This window comes from Ochlerotatus camptorhynchus, unplaced genomic scaffold, assembly GCF_037179485.1.
Source record: "Ochlerotatus camptorhynchus isolate MF236.1 unplaced genomic scaffold, CSIRO-AGI_Acam_v1.1 ptg000062l, whole genome shotgun sequence".
Taxonomy (NCBI): Eukaryota; Metazoa; Arthropoda; class Insecta; order Diptera; family Culicidae; genus Ochlerotatus; species Ochlerotatus camptorhynchus.
The window spans coordinates 3,722,527-3,748,107 of NW_027040552.1; the positions used below are offsets into that span (position 1 = coordinate 3,722,527).

The 25,581-nt window shown below is 42.5% G+C and overlaps 1 protein-coding gene across 9 annotated transcripts in view; it reads right to left on the bottom strand.

Annotated features, from left to right (window-relative positions):
- by (blistery) overlaps window positions 1–25,581 on the bottom strand; it is an 854,610-nt gene that overhangs the window by 41,309 nt on the left and 787,720 nt on the right. The window lies entirely within an intron of this gene.

Sequence of the window (25,581 nt, forward strand, 5' to 3'; positions counted from 1 at the left end):
CTGCAGCGAACAAGTTCGAGATCGACCCGTCCAACGCTGAATGATTATGTGGCCTTGATTTGTGTTGTTAGGGACCAACTTTCTGATGGCTGTCTTAGGGGTAAGCACCTTGCGGTCGAAGAAAATGTATGAGAATTTTGAATGTTTCCATATTTCTTAATTTTTAACTATTTAAATACTAAAAATTTATAATGTGTGACATACCACACAAGTCTTATAGAACTGCCGAATCGATCGACATACAAATAATCAAAATCCATTGATTATTGGCCAAGTTATTAGCATTTAAAGCCTGACCAATTTTCGTTACATTTTTCTGTATTGGTACCCTTCCCGAAAGACGTAGTCCTACGTCAAAAATCATAAAGAGCTTTGAGTGTGTTGTTCCGTTATAATTGCTTATCTTTTGACAGATACGCATATTTACTTGCAGACTTCTTTAGTGCCAAGTACTCAACACCTCAACACCACTTGGCACTGATGAAGTCTGCAAGTAAAGATTGTACTCAAAAAAAAAAATGCTACACTTTCTTTTGTGTATAACTTTTTAATGTATGGGTCAAAATTGATGAAATTTCAGTAGAACTAGTTTAGAGTGTAATGTTAACATGTACAAAATCTCGTCACAATTTGCCAAGTGGTTATCGAGATTGCTTCCAAGCAAGAAGTGCTTCGACACAAAATTAGGGGAGCGGTCGTGGAAAATCCAGGTCAGTCCCACAGGTGGATCGCGAAACAGTTTGGAATCGACAATTCGACCGTCGACCGTGTCCCGTGTCGTAAAATTGTTCAAAGAAACCCAGATGACCCAGTGGCGAGCTGGCAGCGGAAGAAAAGCGAAGACGACCGACCCTGCGAACGCAAGGAAGATGAGGGATTACTTCAAGCGCAATCCGAACCATTCGATTCGGGAAATGGCCAAGGAGGTCAATTATTTCGTCTGATTCGTCCAGCAGACAATGAAGCGGGCCGGACTTTATGTCTTCAAGGTAAGGAAGGCGCCTAACCGAACCGATATACAGAATACGGTGGCCAAATCCCGTGCCAGGAAGCTATACCGCGAATGGTTGGTGCAGCCGAAATGTAATGGACGACGTAAGGAGACGTACATTAAAGCGGACGCCAAGCAGATCCCCGGCCTGGAGTTTTTCGTCGGCAAGTCCCGCCTGGATGTTCCGGAGAACTTCCGGAAGAAGAAGATCGACAAATTTGTCAAGAAGTACTTAGTGTGGTTGGTGGTCTGTGGGTGCGGCAAATTAAGCAAGCCGTACATAACGACCGGCACCATCAACGGCCAAATATATAAAGTAGAATGCCTCCCGAAGCGCCTGCTGTCCTTCCTCCGGTCCCACGAAGGTGACACTCTGTTTTGGTCGGATCTGGCATTGTGCCATTACGCGAAACCGGTGATGGAGTGGTACGCCAAACTCGCCAGAACTTCGCCCAATAGAAATATTCTGGACGATTATGAAGGGCAACCTCCGGAAAACAGGGAAGGTCTTCAAAAACGAAAAGGATTTGAAGAAAGAGTGGATGAAAGTGTGTAAGAAAGATGGCGCAAGTGTTGCGCAGGATTTGATGGGTAGCGTTAAGTCCAAGGTGCGGGCATTTAGCCTTTAGATTTTAGAGGAGGTTGAATAAACCAACTTTGCAAAAACATAGCTAATATGTGCTCTGAGAGTTTCAAAAATATCAGACTTAAAATTAATTTTTGGTGATAATTTTTGTCTGTTGCATTTTTTTTTCGAGTACAGTCTTTAGTAGACGAAATACGCGTATCTGTCAAAAAATAAGCAAGTATAACGGAATTAAAAGGAAATAAACCACCACACTCAAAGCTCTTCATATAGGATTCCGTTAAGCGGTTCGACCAATTTAAAGATTCAAAAAATTATACTGCAGAATTGAAAAAAAAACAATGCTTTGGATTTGGTTTTTTTGGTAAGGTAAAGAATCCGGTAATTTTATTTAAGCTCGACATCTCATAAAAAAATGTTCCCGGATATAGATTATTACTATCAAAAATTTTGCGTAACAGCCATTCAGCCCACAGTAACGTAACTTTGATATATTTTCATGGTTCTGCAACTCTTCCGTGAAAAAACTTTAAACTAAACTATTAAAACTAAAAAAAAAACAACAACAATTCATGAATAGTACATCATGTGAAAGATAACATTGACGGCATAGTTTTAGCAACGGATGCCATTTTTGCCAAACTGTGGACAAGCATTAAATTTACGTAAAGTCGCTTTCAAATCCGACTGCCACGGAGGGTTCCAAAATAATAATTCTATTCAAATGCAGAGTCGATTGACATGTATGGAAACGCCAAAATCGTTTCAGCAAAGCAAACAGGCCGCCCACATACTTACAACCTGGTGAAATGTCAACAAAACAGAAAACCTACGAGAACCGGTGCGAAATGACGTTATTGATATTTTAGAGCAGCGGTTATAAACGACGCGGTCCAACTCCTACATAATCTTCGTTGCGAAGGTGTCGTATTCCCGCTGCTGCTGAATCAAAAACAAACATACTGTCGTTACAGTTGAAAACTGGATAAACGCACTAGTTAGCGAAAACCGATTTTACTCTCGCTCGGTACGTTATACATAGTGTCGGAAGTAGTGCGCATTTAGCGCATCATTGTGCGATACCAGCACACTTCTTCCGATTTCCAGTTTAGAGCTGCACCGATAATATAGATACACACGCGTTCGCTAAATCCAGATTAGACCATACCAACGCATGCTGCATTAACGCAAATCCGGCCATGCCACGCCGCGCCGGGAAGTTCAATGAAGAAAAAGTAATACCAACTATTTTCGGCATCACGCTGATTCCAACGAACTTGGTCGATGATCCAGCTATTCGAAACATCCCAGGTCAGGGCCGCGCAAGCGTGCTGAACTGATTTCTGGTCATTCATTACCACAGGGGGGACGCACGCCTGCTGTGACGTCGAGTAATTGCTACCCCCGCCATCGCAGTAGCCTAGAAAATCGAAACCCAATAGTATCGCCGTAACTGGTTTCAATTTAAATAATTAAAAGCAAATAATAGTTAATAACATACAGTCAGTCACATATATATTTTTCCCATCGTCATCGTCGTCATAAACATCGAAACTCGCGGCCTGCTTTGGCTTGTTGTTGGCGGAGGACGGGCGAAGGCAGGCGATTATCTCATGCCTTCTTCGGTCGCGGCCAGATTGGCGGCGGCGCTTGCTTCGCTCTCTCGCTGACATGAGAAACCACCACCCGATATGTGTATCGGTTACTCCTTCGCCATCCCTTCCTCCGCCAGGGAAGGAAGCACAATGTCACTTCAGCTTCCATGGAAATGGAGCGCAGTCCGCTAGTCCCATCCGATTTATTTTCATATTAAACTCTTTTATGATTATTACTATTTGCCTTAAATAGCGCGAGCGCGCGCTTCGGGCCGCAGATCGCTGCCTTTGGGTGATGAATTTATAAGTCAGTCAGAGCGAGGGCCCTATGCCTCCGTAGGACTTTCTGCCATATTCGGCCGAGCCCGATTTCAAATTGGATTAAGGAGCGAAACGGGCGTTCTTGAGTCATGACGACGATGATGGTGATGATTCGAATCCACTTCCTGAAATCCTTCACCGATGTCGGCTCAGGTTGACGATCGGTATCAATTCGCAATCGAGTTAGGTTTGAACATTGTGAGGTTAGGAGAGCTTCAGAGAGTGCGGTTGGGGGAAATTATGAAAATTCCAATTTCACCCTCCGGTTGCTTGCGGAGGGGTGCAAATTTTCATGCAAAGGGGAGTTTGTAGCTAGACCTAACCGGGGTCGGCGGTCATTTGGAGCCAGCTGGTGCCACTGCGGATCTGCGGGATGATTTAGTACCAGATGGTGTCTCTGCTGAGCTCTGATGGCGGAGTTGAACAGGCAAAGAGCCAATGAATATTGCACCGGATTGTTGTTGTTGTTGATTATTATAGCAGGAATGGTTGCGTTGCGTGTGTATACGACCTGTTGTGTGTTTGGTGTGACGGTTATTTGCTATCCAAGCGGTGCGTGTCATAGCAGGCGGTTGTTGTGTGCAATTCGATATTTATGTGTCGCATAAAGTGCCGAGTGACAGAGATTTCTGCCAGTTAGTAGGCTAGTGAGGATGGTCAAATATCGGCGATCGAAAAGACAGGTTTTCGAAGAGGATTGGTACTTCCAAGTACTTACTTTTTATTTGCTTTGAAAGGGTGTGAAGTCATGGATTTGCAAGATATTTATGGGTTTGAGACAGGATATTGCACGTTCGTCGCTTTGTTGTCAGAAAAAGAATGACGCAGACCAGATGTCGAATGCGGTTCAACAACCGCTATGTCAAGGAACGGACTGACTGACATCACGTCACAATCTACTTTAACTCTTTGTGAAGCAATAACGTCACCAGTTGGTTGTTTATGATTTTGAGAGACGTAACAATGAAGAATGAACATGGTCTCCAAATATGTAGTTAATATCTAACATATGTATTGTGGAAATAAGTTGGCTCATAAACCCATCGTGACAACTATACGACTGTTGATGTTGGCACTCCAAACAACTTTGGCAAACGTTATAAGATCTTGTCTGTATTATTCAGACGATTTGTAGCGGTAGACGTTAAGTAATCTTGCAATGACAAAGTTCAGAACTTATGAACACTTGACAAGCTACGAGATCCAGGTTATAACTTCGGATGAGGTTTTGAAAAACTTAATTAGGGCTTCTTGATGACTCCCTAAGTAGCAAACTTCAGTCACACAAACTTGCAGCAACTTGTTGTTACTAAGTCATATAGTAGCTAATTCAACCGGATTGTGACAAGTGGGCTACTAGGGCCGATTTTCCTTCACAAACTTCCATAATGCTTGGTATAGTAGACATCCGAGAATCGTCGAATGGTTTGGATCCTTCAGAAGGGGTCACGAGTCATGAACCACTGGCATGGCATAGTGGATAACAACAGAAATACTCTAAAACGGAGTTCTCTCGTCTGACTTGATATTACTGGATTTATACGAGAATCTGTGTTAGGCAAAACAATTTTTTTAAGACCTCAACATTGTTCTACCGTTGTACCATTTTCTTGGGAGACGTTTTGATCAGGGATCCCATACTGCCCATAAACGCATACAATCTTATTAGAATAGGAAATCAAGCAAAGATGTGGTTGGTATGCTTTTATGGGCAGTATATTCCTGCACTAGATTTTTTCGAGAGCGAATTACCAAAGAGGCACCGTGAAGTTCATCGTTAAGCTCACTCCGATTGAAACAAGATCGATGCAAACGTACACTGTGAAAAATTAACGTAAGAGTTACATAAGAACCACTTATGAATTTAAGCCACAAAAAATCGGTATGAATTTCATTGATTTGTCTTATGAAAAATAATATCGCAAAAAAATTATAAAATGGAGCAGGGTCCTGTGTCTGGACCACTCGTCTGTCAACGCTTGGCAAAATGGAATGGCTAAAGGCTTATAAGAGCTACCTAATGTTAGACGAAAACAGTCCATAAGTCGCATAAGTCTATTTGCCTCATTGCTTGGAATTGCAGGCCTCAGTTCTTTTTACATATCAAGCCTGCCCAACAAACAATTTTACCAGCAGAATAGCTTTTGCAGAGAAAAATAGGCTTATGCTGCCAAAATTGTTAGTTGGGTGTGGTACAGGAAATACTTGAACGTGATGTCGTGGAAACACTTGACATAACTCCAGAGTACTTGAATTGGTTATCTTTGGGAACCTGATAAGAAAAGCTCAAACAGCTTCTAAGCTTGTTTCGAAGGTCATAAAGGTTAGCGACCTTACTGGTGAAATTAAAAGGCGCTAAGGGTAAAGTCCACAGCGTTTATGAGTTAGCTGCAGAGTACTTATAATTTAATAGTGGAGGACTTCCGGCTTATGTTTATAGGTCTAATGAATCAACTCCGGAGATATTATGTGCTTACTTCGACTACGTCAGGCCCAAATATTAATTCCAGATGTCTTAACGATGCTAATAGTTGCCTGCATAAGTTGTTTTGTAGCTGAAATTGAGACACTTCATATACGGCCTCAGGACTTATGCATTAAAAATTGGTACTAAGGCCAATAAGGCCTTTGAACTTCCTACTACACTTGCTTCGGTGAATCTTGGGACTTGCCCTTTAAATCCACTGAACATGTTCATACAAAACGTGGACGTGTCCCACAGCTCTACTAGGCATGGCAAAATACCTCTATAAGACCTCTGGAGCTGACCTGTTAAGTTATGATTTAATTTCTGCTAATGGATTTCTCAGACTAGGGTAATCCAAACGGTCAGTTCCAGGCCTAATAGTAGAACAAATTGAACTTTTTGACTCGACCTTCTCTGATTTGCATAAAACTTTGCATAATTGTTTGCTGTTGACAATAATTCACATTTGTGCTAAATTTTGGCCATTTTGAATCTAGCATTTTTTTTTAAATTGCATTTTTGACATTTTTCAATAAACCGTGGCACGAAAACTTCACTTCTAATCTAAATGACGTCTTATTCATCTTCGATCCTTGTTTGGATACTACCCGAGGTAATCCTGCTTGGCCATCGACTTGGAAATTTCCTCTTCAACCCTTCGGATTCTTATAGTAATCTGCAGTAAAGAAAAGGGCAATCGCTTGATCCCCCTTCTGATGAAATTCAATTGAGCAATCAATTTGATATGCTTGCGAATGATGGGAATGATTCATATCCAGGTAAAATTGCATTAAACATTCCCTGCTTAATGCCAAAAGGAAAACGGCCCCCCTATTGTTGTAACCACTTCCGATTTCCATGCTTTTCGCAAGAAGCTTTTGAACTTCGTTCAATTTAAGTTTTCACTTCAAATTGTCCGTCGGGGTGAATGCCGTGTATTGGATGAAACCTTGTACGGATTCAAACATCTTCTCATGTACCTTATTGAGAAGCAACACACCTTTTTACTTACGACACCAAAACTGAACGTCTGTTCAAGGTTGTCTTGAAAGGTCTGCAAAATGATGAATCCCTGGATCAGATCAAAGATGAATTGACAAAATTACTTGGAGTTGAGCTTGTCCAAGTAATCAAAATGAAAATGAAATCCCGTCCTAGCGATTCACGCAACGGGATTTCCAATGATTCTTATTTAGTTCACTTCAAGTCTAGTGAACTAAACAACCTTAAGGCCTTGGAAAAAGCTAGCCTTATGCTCCATGTCCGAGTGAAGTGGGAACACTTCAGGAAGACTGGAGGAAATTTCCAAAACCTCACCCAGTGCCGTAAGTGCCAGGGATGGGGTCACGGAACCAAAATGTTTTACAATGCCAGCTAAATGCATGAATTGTGGGGATTCCTCTCACACAAAGGACGACTGTCTTGTGAAGGAAGATCCTAAGAAATTTAAATGTTCAAATTTTGGTGAAAACCACAAATCCATTTTTTGGGAATGCAAGACTCGCAAAGCGATCCTACAATCTCGTTCTAAGCGACAGGTAGGAAACGCTCCACGTTTCCGACCAGATGCAAATTTCTCTGCTGTTCAGCGTGTAAATGGAGCTACCTATGCTGTTTTTGCAGCTGGAAGAAATCAAAATTCTAGCCAACATAATTCGAAAGGAAATTTTGATAATTTTGACTTAGTAAGCATTACTGCTCCTAAAGTGGAATTTTTACAGAAATCATGATTACTGATATGCTGAAAACTAACCGGTTTGAGGTAAAATTTGCGAACAATATCGTCATTACTTTAAAATTTAGTAATGGATTTTAAAGCATTAACTATTTTAAATTGGAATGCTCGATCTCTTAAAGATAATGAAGACGAGCTATTTAACTTTTTGAGAGTTCATAACGTGCATATTGCCGTTATAACTGAAACGTTCCTTAAACCTGACTATAAGGTTAAGAGGGACGCAAATTAATTCATTTATAGAAATGATCGTCTTGATGGAGCCTGTGGTGGCGTTGCCATAATTGTTCATAGACGAATCAAACATAAAATTATTTCTTCAGTTGAAACCAAAGTTTTTGAAACTTTGAGAATTTCTGTTGAAACCAGATTTGGACAACTTAATTTTATAGCTGCCTATTTGCCATTCAAATGCGTAGGTCAGCAAAAGAATTTTCTCAAGGGTGACCTTCAGAAACTTACCCGTCATAGGTCTAAATTCTTCATTATAGGTGATTTTAATGCAAAACACCGCTCATGGAATAATGCTCAAAGCAATTCCAACGGTAATATTCTGTTTGATGATTGTTCTGCAGGTTATTACACTATTCAATATTAGAACAGTTCTTCAGAAAGCAAGCTTCCCTCCACTATTAATTTGGTCTTAAATGATTCATGTCAATTTTGTAGCCAATTGGTTACCCATGGTGACTTCGGTTCAGATCACCTTCCCGTAACTTTTGAAATATCCCAAAACATAATTTCTAATCCCAACCGCTCTTTCAATTACCATAGAGCTGATTGGGAGCAATATCGAACATTTATGGAATATAACTTCGATCCAAACATTCCTTTGCAAACTAATGATGAAATTAATTATGCTCTTGAATCTCTGACTACTTCTAAAGTTGAAGCAAGAGCTGCCTCAGTACCGAAATACGAGGTTAAATTCGATTCAATTATAATAGACGATGATCTTCAGCTCTTGATCCGTCTGAAAAATGTCCGTAGGAGGCAATATCAAAGAACACGCGATTCTGCCATGAAAGTTATCTGGCGGGATTTGCAAAAACAAATTTAAAAGCGATTATCTGCCCTGCGGAACAAAACTTTTGAAAATAATGTTTCTAAATTAGACCCGAGTTCCAAACCCTTTTGGAAAATTTTTGAAAAAACCCTAAAAGCCTATTCCATCGCTTAAAGAAGGTGGTAAAATTTTGATCACAAATTCGGAAAAAGCTCAGAAACTTGCTAAGCAATTCGAGAGTTCCCATAATTTCAGTTTGGGTCTTACTAGTCCTATTGAGAATCAGGTTGCTCGGGATTATCTGAATATTTTCTCTTGAGAAAATATGTTTGATGATTCAGGGGGGACGGATTTGGACGAATTAAGATCTATAACTGAAAAAAATCGAAATATAAAAGCTCCAGGTGATTGAATCGAAAAACTCCCAGAGAGTACCTTGTCTTTCTTGGGAAAATTGTTTAACCGATGTTTTCATTTGGCATACTTCCTGTTAAATGAAAAAAAAAATGCAAAAGTTGTTCCAATTTTGAAGCTGGATTTTTATCCATCTGAAGCCTCTAGCTACCGTCCAATAAGTTTGCTTTCTTCAATAAGTAAACTTTTTGAAAAGGTAATTTTAAATAGAATGTGGCAGCGTATTCGTGATTTATCCCACGCGCAAATGTCGCAAAAATACAAATAGTAGGCTTTGCCTTTGAACAAGTTTAAAGTGCATTTTCTCCGTTGTTTATTTGACGAGTAAAAATAGGAAAATATATTTCGTCATATTTTTATAACAGTATAAAAAACCAACCATCACACCGGTTAAGAAGTCGATAACAAAGAGTTCAAGCAAAGAGTCAAGAAGGAGCTCCGAAAACAAACTCCCCCACTGTACCCCCGACGTTCTTTCGTGTGCGACGACGTCACGGAGAAGCGACCCACAAGTGGTGATCCTGGAGACTCCTTTAAGAACAGATACAGACAGGAAATTCCTTAGATTAAAATAAATCACCATGGATCAAGGTGTATTCAAGCATGTTATTTCAGTTGAAAAGTATCATCAGTACGAGGTGGAGGAAGCGGTCAAGGGTGGATATCATTCTGATTCAAGCAAGAAAGATGGACCAGCAGCGCCATGCAATTTCATCCGGCTGACATTGCTCATGGATTCATTTGGTGAGTACGTTCCTATTAATTAATTCACTTGTGATGATGATCGTCAACAGCGTTGAACAGTTGCCGAATTAGCTTTCCATTAATTAGAGTTTCCATTTATTTGATTTAAAGAGTTGTAAATTTAACTGTAAATACATTGACAAACAAATATCATTTGATGTTCTGTTTATAGTCACCTGTGTACGCTACAATCAGCATTAGTTTACCAAAGCGATCCATGCTGTAAACCTTTCCCCACATTCAATATCCCAGTAATTTCTCGTGGAAGCGCAGATGACTTCTAGGTTTCCTTCACAGCGAGTGTCATGTCAACACATTCCTTCCCATTCCCTATTTGACCTGCATTCGGACACGGCCAGGATCCCAAACATCATTTGTTGGTTCTTTGTGTAAATGCAGCTGATCTGGCGATAACAGAGCAGCAACCGTGGGCGGTTAATCATGCTCATGCTGATGCTCATGCAATTAGTCGCTTAGCCAGTGCTTCCAAATCAGGTTGGTTTGGATTAGAGATAATCGCCATCATTGCCACAGCACGGTGACGCCATTATCGTGGGTGCAGAGTGGATTGACACTATTGAATGACCCCAGGAGGAAGTGATTCTGCTAGCATACTAATCAAATTCCAGTTCGACATGGTCAAATAACCCTGTATCAAAGGAATTCAGAAGTATATTATTTTGTATGGATCCCTAGGACACATCGGAGTAAATGAAAACGAGGAAACAGCACATTTTGCAGCCTTTGGCAGACTAGCAAGCTGCTACACCTGGGAGGTCGCTGCCCTGGATCTATATCATTGGCTCGTGACCACAATATAAAACTGCTGAAAATGCGGAATGCTTACAGTCAGGAAATCAATTCTTCCGGAGGATTAAGGGGGATAACAGGAGATGGGAAGACCCACCATTGAGGAGGATTGGCGACATAGCCTGATCGCAAGGGCGTAGACAAGTTCCACATGGCCAGATATCAACAGGCTCTATTAAGCCGAATGTATCTAGGCCCAAGGGGTCACTAGGTCAAATGAGTAATTTAACTGATTTTTAAATTTGTGTCAAACTGCATAAGTGATTTTCAAATTTGCATGGTGAAGAGCATATTCCGAGTTGACTTGATAATAGTGACAAGAATCGGGTAGTGACCACCGCCGTTATGGATTTCTATAATGTATATTTCAAATCAAAAATATTGTTTATGTTCATACATTTCACATAATCCTTTCCCCTTAGTCCTTCTCATTTTCCTTTCCCTTTTCTCTTTTCAGAAAGCGAGTAATGGCGCTATAGCCATAAGTCATAAAAAGCTAGGACAAGAGTTAGTGCTCATGCCCCAACCGTCAGAAGAAAATGGAGCATCACTTAACCTTTCTAGCTTTGATGCTTCCAACGACCAATCAATCATATAATTACCAAAATCAGAACGTACGGTACAAGATGTCCACGCTTCGTCCATTTAGTGGATTCTGAAGCATCGTGTTTAGATCTTCGATTTAAACAGGCCCGACGTTTTCTGAATAATCTTGCCCCTTGAATACTGCACAGTAGGCCAGGCCGTTTTGATATGTGTGACGCATCTTCGATGTGAAACATATATCAAATAGACAAGAAAAATGATGTAGATATATATATCATTTTCCAGGATGCTTTCAAGAACTGGCTGTGTTGGTGTTATATTAGATTAGATTAGATTAGATTAGATTAGATGAGCAGTTTGGATTTCGCCTTGGGCATTCAACTACTCATCAACTCTTAAGAACTACCAATTTAAATCGTTCAAACAAATCTGAAGGCTGCTCAATTGGAGTTGCTCTTCTAGATATTGAAAAAGCGTTCGTCAGTGTTTGGCAATTGCTAAATTGAAAAAAAGTTTAATTTTTCACTCTATATTATGAAATTAGTTCAAAATTATTTAACTGACAGAACTCTTTGTTCGCTGATGACACAGGCATTTCTGCTAAAGGAAGAAATCTTCGTGTTATTTGCAGCAGACGGCAGCAAAGTTTAGATATTTTCTCTTCTTATTTACAAACATGGAAGATTTCTCCCAACGCTTCCAAAACTCAAATTTGAACGGAGTTCCAATTTCTTGGTCAAGTCAAGTGAAATATCTTGGATTAGTACTATACAAAAAATAACTTTTAAAGATCACATTGAGACCATTCAAGCTAGGGTTGGCAATACCGGAGGCTTATTTCTAAAACCGGTATTAGGAGGAACTATAAAAAAAAACTGTATATAATTATAAGAAAATGTGTTTACTGGTATATGGATCAGTAAGAAATGCGCTCATCAAAGCGAGGCGAGTTCGTTAAAGTAAAATTTAAGAATGCAAAGAGCGTTTATCGTATTATCTTCCAAATAAGAACGGATCTTACTGACGCAGTAAATAGGACGTACAATACAAAGGGCATCGTAAATCATCTTCATATATCTGCCTTTCAAACCCTCAGCATCGTAGAAGGCAAAATCTTGTTTAATAACTTTTTCAAACTGTATGCTGACGTTGGCGCTGAGCTAGTTCTGGAAGCTGCAAACTTTGACAGCTGCAACCGTCTTTTTCGTGGTCAAACCATCGTTCTCTACATCAGCTGTATCATCCAGTCGATTCAGCTCCTCTCTTCGCTCGGTTTTCCGTTGCCTTCCAAATCAATCAAAACGATGAAGAATTTCAAGCGAATGCTTTATCAAAGTAGACCGCGATGTCTTGAATAATACTACAATGTAGAGAGGGTCTAGTATAAGAGAAAAGCGAATTCAAAACAAACTGCCTTGGCAACCTATGCCTAGGTAAATTCTAGCAACACTGCCCATGCAATCAATATAGGCGCTGCTCGATTGGCTCTGGCTTTGACAGTTCGTTCGGCTCAAAACCAGCCAGTCTGCTCCTCTCTTATACTAAACCCCCTCTACATTGGAGTATTATTCAAGACATCGTGGTCTACTTTGATAAAGCATTCGCTTGAAATTCTTCATCGTTTTGATTGATTTGGAAGACAACGGAAAACATGCATAAGCCGAACGTCCGTGGCTTGAGGACAAAAACTAACGCTCTACTCCATTCGCTGCTTTCTTGTGATTTCGACATGGTGGTATTCACTGAAGCCTGGCTTCATACCGACATTACGAATGCTGAACTCGCAAGCAACTACACAATCTACCGCTGTGACCGGAATTCTCGCACCAGCGCACTGCGACGTGGCGGTGGCGTCTTAATTGCCGTGAAATCCGAGCGGAAATGTAAGGCTGTGCGTTGATAGCCTCGAACAAATTGCTGTTCAAGTCGGTTTACAACATCAATCGATCTTCCTGTGCTGCATGTATATTCGACCAAACAGTCAGCCCGACATTTACACCAATCACGCTGAGTCCGTACAACAGCTCCTTGGTACGGCGAACCCTCACGATACAACCATAGTTGTGGGCGATTACAATCTGCCAAATCTAGCTTGGGACTTCGATGAGGACGTCAGAGGATCTCTGCCTCTCAATGCTTCATCAGAACAGGTACTCGCTGTAGTGGAGTCCATACTGTCTGCTGGATTGAAGCAAATCAACGATCTGGTGAACACGAACGGTAAGCTTCATGACCTGGTTCTCGTTAGTGACTCCGATTGCATCGAGCTGTTTGAACCACCCTCTGCAATTATGAAAGTTGATTGTCACCACAAACCGTTGGTTCTAAAAGTTGACTCCCGTTCGAGAGATCATCCGCTCCCGTACCTGGCAGCCCGCAGTGAGTATAATTTTGCACTATGTGATTTCGATGTTGTTAACACGAGGATTGCCGCCTTGGATTGGGTACAAATACTTGACCAACCCACCATTGATGCCACCGTCTCCGTATTCTACGACAACATCTATAAAGTAATCCAAGATACTGTTCCGGTGAAGACACGAAAATCTTGTTTGCAATTCCAACAACCTTGGTGGAATCCGCAATTGCGTAATCTGCGTAACCGTCTGCGTAGAGCTCGAAAACGTTACTTTCGTTCCCGGACCGCTGCAAACAAGTATACGGTGCAGCTAGTAGAAGCAGAGTATAATAGTTTGCAGGAAGCTCGCTTTCGTTTCAAGGAAAATCCATCGTCGTTCTGGTCTTTTATCAACTCTCGGAAAAGATCAGCTGGTATTCCCGTGGACGTCACCTACGGTAGTAGAAGCTCCACCACCGACACCGCTTCTGCTGGACCTTTTCGCTGACTTTTTCCGAAGTGTTTTCGAACCCGATCAAACTCCTCCACCGCAGCAATACATTGATCAGCTACCAAGATATGACATTCGCCTGCAGCAGCTCATCTTCAGTCAAGACGCTATTCTCAAAGCCCTTTGCTCAGTCGATCTATCGAAAGGTCCAGGCCCGAACCGTATTCCACCGTCTTTCGTCAGAAACTGTCCAGCATCGTTGGCCACTCCCGTTATGTCTATTTTCAATCGATCGCTTAAGGATGGCGTTTTTCCGGATGTCTTCGAAAGTCTTCTGCATGAGAAGTTGTATCCAGCTGTTCAACCCATAATCTCAGAGTTTCAGCATGGATTCATGAAAAAGCTCTCGACAGTCTCTAACTTGATGACTTACACGAACACTCTTATAGGTAGCATCGAGAAGCGTCAGCAAGTGGACTCCGTTTACATCGACTTCTCTAAGTCTTTTGACAAAGTCCATCACGACCTAGCCATTATGAAGCTAAACCGCCTTGGTCTTCCACCGTGGATCGTTTGTTGGTTGAAATCATACTTATCATCCAGGAAGGATTTCGCCAAGGTACGTGATTCCAGATCCGAGGTATTCCATATACCATCGGGAGTTCCACAAAGGAGTCACCTAGGACCTCTCATTTTCGTTCTGTTTATTAACGACGTGTGTGATATGCTAAGTTCCTGTAAGTTGCTATATGCGGATGATCTTAAGCTGTACCGTGTGATCAAATCGATCGTGGATTGTTACACACTACAAGCTGATATAGAGCGATTGTCATCCTGGTGTCAGATGAATGGAATGCAAGCCTCATCTTGGACAGCAAACTACGGTTATACTGCACAATTCGACGACGTGTACGCCTTGAAAGCGCTGTGTAAAAAACAATGAAATATGCTGGAGAACAACAAAAATACCGGAAATACCGGTTTTTTATCGTACAAAAACCGGTATTGTAAAATAGCACGGTAATACCATTTCGGTAAAACCGGTTAATCAACCCCAATTCAAAGCCAAATGCAACAAATATATAAAATGTGTGTATCCTCTTACCCAAATAACAATCTGGGTTTTATGAGTGTTATGTAGACCATGATTTAGACTTTTAGAGTGCTTTAAAACCTCAATAAAACTTGCAATGTTACTTGGGTACAAACAAGAAATCCAAACTTTGCCTGAAAAATAAACTTCTAATATTTAAACAAGGTTTTAGACCGGCCATTCTTTGTGCTGTGCCAATATGGTCTAGTTGTTGCACTACCAGGAAAAAAAAGCACTTCAAAGGATTCAGAACGAAGATCTGGATATAATTTTGAAGTTGCCTCCCTGGTACAGTACTACCGAGGTACATAGAAGCACAATTTCAAGGTTTATAAATCTGTAAATTTCAGACATTGCTTGCTTCTCTGCAGTGAACAACAAGTAGTAGTTTCAACTACGTGAATTCTTAATATTATGACTTGTGAAAGTGCAAAGTGTAATGCGAAAAAGGACGGTACAAGGAATCACCTTAAACATCGTGAAATGGCTTGGTAGTCATATAAAAATAAGGCCTTGATGTCCTCTGCTAAAGAAGCGTTATTCTCCTACCCATCGTTTCGATCCCTGAGTAAGACCGCTCCGCTGTTAACTTCAAATTAAATCAACAATCGGATACCCAGTTATTGCAATTTGCTACAATATCGGCGAAAAGAGATCCTCCTATGATGTCATTGCAAACCCGTTTTGGGGAAGGGTAGCTCTAGCGGTTATGATCACGCACCCCCCGAGGGCTTCCAATCAGCAGTTTATAACCAATCCATATCACCATTATCAGAGGCGGCTCCTTTGTGCTGAACTGCACTTAATTTTATTCGATGAAATGCAATTGAGATGGAAACGAATAAGGTAATCCTCGAGGCCTTCTCCTTTGTGAGTAACCAGCTAATAAGTGAAAATATTTCGGTTTTATAGCATAATCGGAAGGTTTTGCTAACTATCTGCGTGTAGCAAACGTTTCGTGATGATTAATCCTTTCTTCTGTGCCACGCCAAGTCGTCCACTTTCGCGGCAACGATTCGACCCGGTCCCCGATCGAGTCGAGCAGAATCGAAAGAGATGATGTTAATTTTAGAGTAATCGTCGTAGGTACACAAGCCAATGTTACGAGCTGATGATGATTCACCCACCGCGCGGACGAACAGATGATCTCTATGTATACGTATACGAAAGACACAAGGGAAGTGGGCGGCTACCGGGGGTTCGTTTGACCCTCGGAATTCGCACTATTTACCATTGGCGACGATCAACTTGATCGCATCGTCTGTCTTCGAAGAAGAAGATGACACATCCCACTCGCACAGTAGGCCGGATGTAGTTCCGATTCCGAGATGTAAATTGTACGCAACTGAAACAAAACATCCCGCTGAGCTTGTGGAGGAATGTTACAAAAGAAGCAAAACAGGTTGAAGATGGCCCTGCTTCGCAGTTCAGTACAATATTTTACAGCGTAAATTATGACACAATCTGCACAACAAAGGAGGCGCCGCTAGTAAAATCTGCGATACCTGCGCAGCGGCTGCGCACTTTGGTGTTGATTTATGACACTTTTAGCGCACTTTAGTCCTCAATTTTTACCACATCGGGAGGACGGGCAAGATGCGCAACGGTTGAATGTTAATGCTCAATTGCTCGTATAGGGATACCCAGAATAACTTCAAACCAACTTCCGGGTTAATCATGAAAATCAAAACAACCCCCGGGGGGAAAAAAAAAACCTTGAACGGGATCATTGCATCGAGCTCTTCACCTTGATTAGATTACAATGCTTTGCCGCTACAGCTCTCGAGAAACTCTATGATCAGCATAGTCAGCGTCCGCGTAGGGGCCCTTATGGCGTTGACCGAACGGCCACGGAGTACACACGACGACTCACAGTGGCCGACCTCCACCGGGATGCCAAATTTGGTAAAACCAGTCCAGTACCTGTTGCCTAGTTTGTTGTGTCGCTGCGCAGTGTTGATTTCGAACCACTTCGTTTCTCTACCACACTGGAAGTCTCTGTCTCGTGTGAGGTGAGGTGGTTCAGTTTAATGAGGATCGTTATCCCCCTGCTATGGGACTTACAGCATTATTCAGAGCGCTCAACATGAATAATGTGACCATTATAGTTTGCACAAGCAACGAAATCCACTCGATCTAGTGATCCATGTCATTTGGATTTTCCGAGAAAAGGTTATAATTTTCTTACATCTCACGGAAATTTACTTCGTCGTGTAGATTAACCTTGTCATTGACTCTGGAATCCACGCCATTTCGTCCGTATGGCTTTGTTTTTGTTCCGTTGCAATCAACCCACGCGCCGAAGGTGGCGTGACGGTTGTGTTCATTCATAAAATTCTAAAACTGTCGGATTAGCTGGCAGTTAAGCGAACATCCCACGCGTTCTCGCAATTCCGCACTGCCCCCGTAGAATGCTAATAACAATAAACGTTGCAACTTTGCCCGATTCCAAACAGCTGTTGATTGGTCGACCAGCTCTGCTACGGTTGGCCATGAGAGGATCATGCACATCAAATTAAACTCAGATTAAAGTCATCAATAGTTCAGTTCCCCCACAGGGGCCACAGGGGTCAATTCGCCTGGCGCCACCGCTCCGTTTCTAGCCGAAGACTTCGGAACAATACGCAGTGAATCAATCCTTTATGCTCCGCACTAAACGCAGCAGAATGGTATCGATTAAGTTTAATTATCGATTAAATGCGACAGGCAGTTTAATCTTACTCAGTGCAGCCATCCCACCGACAACGACGAACGGCAGAACAGAAGTCAAGTGGAAGTGCCGGGAAGGCACTTGCCACGCTGCAGCCGGTGATGTGTGCGTGTGGAGATGCGGGGAGGACCCACTGACCTTGTATCGGCGGCATAGTTGCAATAAATAAGACCACGACGACGACAACGACGAACGTTGGCGCTATGATGTTCAGCAACGCTGTCTGCTTGGTGATACTTCTTGGGTGGGTTTAGGGGTGTTCAAGTTTAAACATAACATACTTTATTCTTCAATAACAACCAGGCGATTCTGCTAGCTACAAACTTGTCAAATTGTCAATATTATTGGGTAACTAACGTAGGCAGGATAAAATTTTAAATAATGCTCAATCTATGAAAACCGTGATCCCGGTTGAATTTTTCGGTTAGGCATCATTAGAACAAATGGGTCAATCGACCGAAATTTAAATACTCATCGACATTTTATCAGGAGTCGGTCAAACATTACGTAACTCAAAAAGGCGTCCCCCACACTCTCATCCCAAGTAACAATGTTGGTTTTATGAGGGTTCTGTAGACCATGAATTAGACTTGTAGAACACTTTAAAACCTTGATAAAACTTGAAATGTTACTTGGGATGACATACTTTTCCTATACCTACTGCATGGTGTGTAATATATTGCCTCCCACTCTTGCGTTTTAAGAACAAATCGAGCTGGAGGAGAAAGAATGCAAAGAAAGGTGATGCAAGGTTGCTTAGACTCATTTCGCTATAAAAAATGTTTTTTGGAATTATGAAATCATTAAACATCTAAGAAATTAATGTTGTCTTCGGTAACGTTTTACCAGAGTCTCTACAGCTGAACGTTCGATAAAACTTTGACAATAATTGTAAAGCCTATTTTACTCAAAAATAAATTCAAAATACGTTCAACCTTATTAAAATGATCAAATCTTGTCATTGTAGTGCAGTTTTCGTTATATTGTAGCTTTGAAACAATTAAATTGATTTGCTAATATTTCCCCGGACAGTTGAGATTTCTTTAAACATTTCCGAATTTAGCAATAATTTCGAAGTGCGTAAGTCTAAAATCTAGCAAATTATAAGAAGTTTGTGATAACTGAGATCAACAAACAAAGTTACATGAGTATGATTGATCGCCCACGCGGTTGCTACTCCGTTATTGCCAGATCACAGAGAATCAACAGATAACGCTTGGAAATAGCAATCATACAAATAATCATACAAATAAACAAATAAACAAATAAAACGCAATCATCATCACTGTGTAGAAGCTCAGCTCGGTCTGAATCCAGGTCAATGAGGGAATGGGTAAGAATGTGTTATATTCGCTTTGTTGGAAGTCCAAAAATCCTCGGTGCTCCTTCGGTAAATCACTGGGATGTTTGATAATAGGGTTGGGCTTACCGCAGGATTCATTTTAGTAATCGAAACTCTGATTTGAAATGATTTGGTCAAGCAATGCGACACTCACTAACTCTATAATGTGATGCGATCTTTTGTTCAGTAAGCAAAAGCGGTGGCTACTAGGCCACCGAGCGACTTTTATTTTGCTATAACTATTCAAATCCAGTTCTTATATTTTACCGAGAACATAGCTTTTTCTTGTTTCACACCATTCCAACCTAAGAATGATTCCTTTACCGAACTTCTGTCTTTCTACCTTATGTCTTTCGACCTTCTGTCTTTCGACATTCTGTCTTTCGACCTTCTGTCTTTCGACCTTCTGTCTTTCGACATTCTGTCTTTCGATCTTCTGTCTTTCGACCTTCTGTCTTTCGACCTTCTGTCTTTCGACAGTCTGTCTTTCGACCTTCTGTCTTTCGACCTTCTGTCTTTCGACCTTCTGTCTTGCGACCTTCTGCCTTTCGTTTCTCCTATTCCCCTATGGACAACGAGGGATCGAAGGCCATATTCAAGAACCAGGACAGCGAGGGAGTCAAGACAAATGATCCGTGTGCTGACGGGGACTACGAGTCACGAGACAACGCTATAATCCCCTATGAGGACATCGGACAATTCAGGACGCTTGGGTCGAGCGATATCATCACATCCCACAAACCGGACGCAGAGATTGGAAATTCATCGGCTATAAACCCCAGGCCAGCTCCTTTCATACAGGATAAGGCCTCGGCCACTCGGGCGGAAGTCGTGGACATCGCTCGGCGCCTGTTGGCAAACTCCGCCGAAAATTGGAACACTTCCATTCCCCCGTGAGAAAATCAGCCCGATTACTGTGCAAAAACCCAATCTCTCGAAAGACTGTAGCAGACGCGCGTAAGTACGATCAATGGAGGGCCAGCTTGGCGGACTCCTCCCCGACACCAACTGGCTGATAGGGTCCTCCCCCAAACACACGAACACGAAGTGTCTTCCTAACAAAGGTAACCAACCAACCAATCAGCTCGCAGCATCCAGATCTCCCAACACGTGCCCCTTGAAGGCCCTGCCCTGGCGCTGCAGTAGAACATTAATCGGTATTTCAACAACCTCTGTAATCTACTTGTCAGGGATCTCTCGCCTGCCATACTGGCAATTCAAGAGGTCCATCGAGCCGATCTGGCAAAGCTGGACCACTCGCTATCCAGGCAATATAAGTGGACATTAACGAGCCGTCAAAATATCTATCATTCCACGGCCATCGGTATTCGGGTACCCCTGCCTTTTAAACCTATCGATATTCTCTCCGATCTACCAATCGGCGCTGTCCGCATTAGTCATCCATATCCGGTCACAGTCTTCTCTTTGTACCTCCAAAACGGCAATATCATCAATCTGCACAACCAAGTGATTAACATACTAAGAAATCACAACGGTCCTATCCCTCCTCGGCCACCACCAGGCCTTAGGGGTAGCCGACCATCGAACCGTGGTGGCATCGACGTACTTGAAGCAGCGCAAGCCCTGGACCTGATTTAACTTAACGACGGCTCACCTACTTTCACAAGCGGCCATAGAGTTAGTTAGTTAGTGATCTTTATTAAGGAGACTTTCAGCTGAACGCTGGTTCGTCTCCGGGCGGCCATAGAGACTCAGCTCTGGATCTCTCCTTTGCCAGCTCATGCCTGGTCCACCGTCTACTATGGCAGGTCCGGCACGACCCAATGAGCAGTGATCATCATCTAATCACCATCTGGTCTAACGACCAGGTGACTGCTACAACCCGCAGACCACGATGGCTCTACAAGCAGACTAACTGGACGGCTTTCCAAGGCGCAATTGAAACGTTGTGTGAAAATACAGGTCCGTCATCCATCGACGAGCTCATGGCATCTATCATTGGAGCGGCCACAACATCGATTCCCAAGACCAGCTCCAATCTCGACAGAAAAGCACTCCACTGATGGTCACCCGAAACAAAAACAGTCGTCAAAGCCATACGCAAGGCCCTTCGAGCGGCAAAGAGGCTACCGAGAGAAGGCCTTCCAGCACTACCCCAACCAATCAGCTTCCGAACTGTGGGGGGAGGGTCAACTCCCTCAGCGGGAAGAAGAAATATCAAGGGATAGCTCTAGAGATCAACGGCCCCACAAAAACAGATCCCGTCATCGTTGCCAACCAGACTGGCACGTGCTTCCACTCCCTGTCAGCGATAGACGACTATTTTGCGGAATTTTGCGGTAAGCACTACGTGACCAGCAACTCCAGTACTGCAAAAGGAAGCTCCGCCGGTTCGGATGAAGTAGGCTACCCGATCCTAAAAAACCTACCCGCGGTAGGGAGGATCAAACTGTTGAAACTCCTCAACAAGTAGTGGCTTAGTAACTCCCTTCCGGGGCAGTGGAGCCACAGCCTGGTTGTTCCCATCAAGAAGATCGGCAAATTCGGCAAATTGCCGGGGGATTTCCTCCCAATCTCGCTCACTTGCTGCAGCTCCAAAATCATGGAGCGGATGATTAACCGTCGACTCATGAGCTTCATGAACGACTGCAACCTTCTCGAACACAGTCCTCGCGCGTTCCGTCCAGGGCACGTGCTTCGGGTCGCTCGGTCAGGCCCTCCACGACACAATAAAAGATAACCAGCTTGTGGAGTTGGCAACGTTGGACATTTCAACGTTGGCGTTAAACTGGGCCTGGATGCCACAGGTCATTCTACAACTAGCCAACTGGGGGGCTAAATAAAAGGCCACATCCTCCAATTCGCCAAAAACCTACACCACTGGACCTTCCAAGTCATCATCGGCAACTACCGTTCGAGTACGTTTCACGAAGAGACGGGTGAACCCCAGGGGTCCGTCCTTGCAGTCACCCTGTTCCTGGTCAGAATGAACTGAGTCTTTAGCAACCTGTCAGCGGGGATCCTAATCTTCGTGTACGCCGACGACATAGTACTTATGGTCGTTAAAAATCCTCCGCATTAAACTGTCCCAAGCCATCAACCACATTCACCGATGCCGGATTTCAGCTGTCGACTGAAAAGATTGCTTTTGCGCACATCTGTGCTCACAGCCACCGATCATCATCGGGTCTCAGGCCATCCCGCAGCATAAAACCGTTAACATTTTGGGAGTTCGAAATGACCACGGCTCATCGTTCGAACCCCACTTCGATAAGGTTAAATCTAACTGCCGGTCAAGGTTGAACCTTATTCGCTTGATCGACAGACGCCACCCAGATCGGTACCTCCGGACCCGGCTCACCTACGGGATCGACCTAACCTGCATGGCCAGAACAGCTCTCGTCGAGAAACTCACTCCTGTGTATCAAAGAGCCATCCGAACTACCTCCGGTCTACTCTCGTCAACTCCGGGTTTGGCAGTATGCGTCGAGGGAGGAGTCTTTCCCTTCGACCGTCTCATCGCACGCACCATCTGCCGCCGAGCCGTAACCTTCCTGAAAAAAAAAAACTACTGGATCGAGCGACGGAGTGTTCTTCCTAGAGGAGACAAACCAGCTCCTCGCTAGAACTGCTGACCAGGGGCTCCCCCCAGTGTCCACGGTCCACTGGGTTGGAGCCAGGGGTTGGATTGTTGTTCACGGATTCCGCCAGCGTGGTAGCCGTCCTTGACGCCGAGCACCCCACATATCCGTGGATCCAACCTATCATCCGGTCCGCTCCACTCCAAACCACCGTCACCTGCATACCCAGTCACTGCGGGATCCAGTGCCACGTCGAAGCTGACCACCTCGCATCTTCAGGACGACGAATGAGCAAACTAACGAGAGAAGTTCAAGGCCCGGATCTGAAAACCTGGCTATCCACAACTTCATGGGAGTCCTGGAGCCTGGCTGGGCTCACGAAATCTCTTTATAAAATTAAAGATGAGACACTCCGCTGTAAGGACCACCGCTCTCAAGTGGTGTTGTCCAGACAGAGGACAGGACACACCCGTATCTCACATAACATAACCGGAAACGGTGAATTCCACTGTGCCAGATCCACCACTCGGTGGAACACTTCATATGCCACTGCTTGCAATATCAAGGAGCTAGAGACCTGTTCGATATCCCCGGCAACCATTCGAGACGCCTTCAGTGAAGATCCCTGCCACTCAGTGGCACTACTGGCTTTTCACCGCGAGACAGGCCTGTTCTCAATGATTCCTGCTGTCTCTCAACTCCAACCATCAGGACAACTGCCTGTACACCACACCACGACCAGCCCAAACATCATCAACAACCACGATCACATCTAAAAACAAGGACTTCATCTCCGTCAGCCATCCCAGGAAACCACAACAACCGTACCTTACATATTACTCTGTCTTACATAAGTATTCTATACTAAGGGAACTCCTTTCTGGAGCCTCCCCCATCTTTCCGAAGTGCCCTCTCCGGACACTTCTTTCAATTTTCAACTCTATTATTTGGGGAACCCCCTTAAGAAGTGCCCGGAGTTGAACCAGCGTCTGGCTGAAAATCTCCTTAATAAAGACAACCAACCAACCAATCTTCTGTCTTTCAACCTTCTGTCTTTCGACCTTCTGTCTTTCGACCTTCTGTCTTTCGACCTTCTGTCTTTCGACCTTCTGTCTTTCGACCTTCTGTCTTGCGACCTTCTGTCTTTCGACCTCCTGTCTTTCGATCTTTTGTTCCTAAGCCCATCAATTATCATTAATCATTGTGAATTTAGATTCGTTTATTAATCATAGAATATAAACTTTTAATTATATAACAAGTCTTGATTACTTTCTCGAAGGGACGTATCAACTTTTGAAAACATCTGGTAGCTCGCCCACGCTGACTAAAACCACTATCAGGTAGGGGGAAATTTCCCCTATCTGATGGTAGTGTCAGCATGAGCAGGCGAGCTACCAGTTATACCAAATAGACGATCAAATGCACTGTTTACAAAAGCAGCTACGTCCCTTCCAAAAAGTAATCAAGAATTTAATTAAAGGTCTTTAATCCTTAACGCTCTACGGCCATGCACTCAGTGCACCCTGACTGCTGGAAAGTTAAATCTCAGAGGCCTGGTCCATGCTAAAACTGGTGCATCTCCAGTACTACAAAATAAGATTTTTAGTTTTAAATTCATTATGCTACACTCCCGATCATAAGTTTAAGGACACCCCCAAAAAAACATGACAAATTTGTTATGTTCATATCTCTGTCATGTTACTTCCAATTTTCGTGGGCAAATTGTTCAATATAATTTTCAAATTTTGTGTGCTAAAAGTTCACCCAAAGTTACAATATTTTTCAAAATTTACTCTGAAGAATCGTGACTGATTTTCTCAGAATTGGGTTGGTCAAATTTTGAAATAAAAGTAGTAGTAGAACACTTATGCTATACCATTCATACCATTCAAATAACCTTTGGAGATCGAAAATTGAACAAAACATATTTGCATGGTTTTTTGGGGTGTCCTTAAACTTATGATCGGTAGTGTACATCTGCAGGTAGTGTAAATTTGAATATATTTGAATTAAAGTTCACCGAGCAAATATTAGGAATTCTTTCAAAAGTGCATCGAATCTTCTAAAATTTGTGTATAAATCTTCGCGGATTCAAGTTTCATAAATCAGTACTTTAAAGCTGCCTACATTTTTACAAAATTATCTGGACTTCCTTACAGTTCCTTTAACTGAAGCTTTTTCAAAATTTCATCATCAATTCCTGAAATTCTGCAAAATTCTTTGAGTTTACTCAAAGTTTCTCATCTACTTAACCGACGATCGCTGAACTTCTCCAAAGTTAAGCATCTCCAGACTGACAAGGACTGCGTAAAAGTTCGCCGAACTGTTCCAAAGTTTGCTGTATTTATGAAGTTTCAAGAACTAATCTCAGGATAAGGTTAAGTAATTTACATTAAATAGAACTCATTTTAGGCCCTTCAAGCATTTCAAAACTAAACACATTTAAAAAAAAATCCCTTTGTAAGTTTACTTAATGAAGAGAACGTTATAGTATTTTCTATAGAATACCTTAACATTTAAATTAACTCTCATCAGTTAATTCTTCGAAACAGCTTGGTACTCAGTTAACCTTACTCGAATGGAAAATTTTGCAAGCATTTTTAAATATTATTGCTTTCAGTCAGCATTCCAGTTTGCAAGCTCAATTTGGTCACAGATTAATATCACTTCTAAGCAACTGTCAACACACCGATGAAAAACAAACAAATTAATCTAGAAAACCAACAAACCATAAAAAGGCCCTGGTTCAACTTTGCCATTCTGTCAAATTTATCATCGATTTATTCAAGTTTTAACAATATTAATTTATGCTGAAAATAGTGCGAAGCGAGAAAAACGAACTCACATCACCGCAACCATACCGCCTGCTTCGTTGACGGGACTCAGGTGA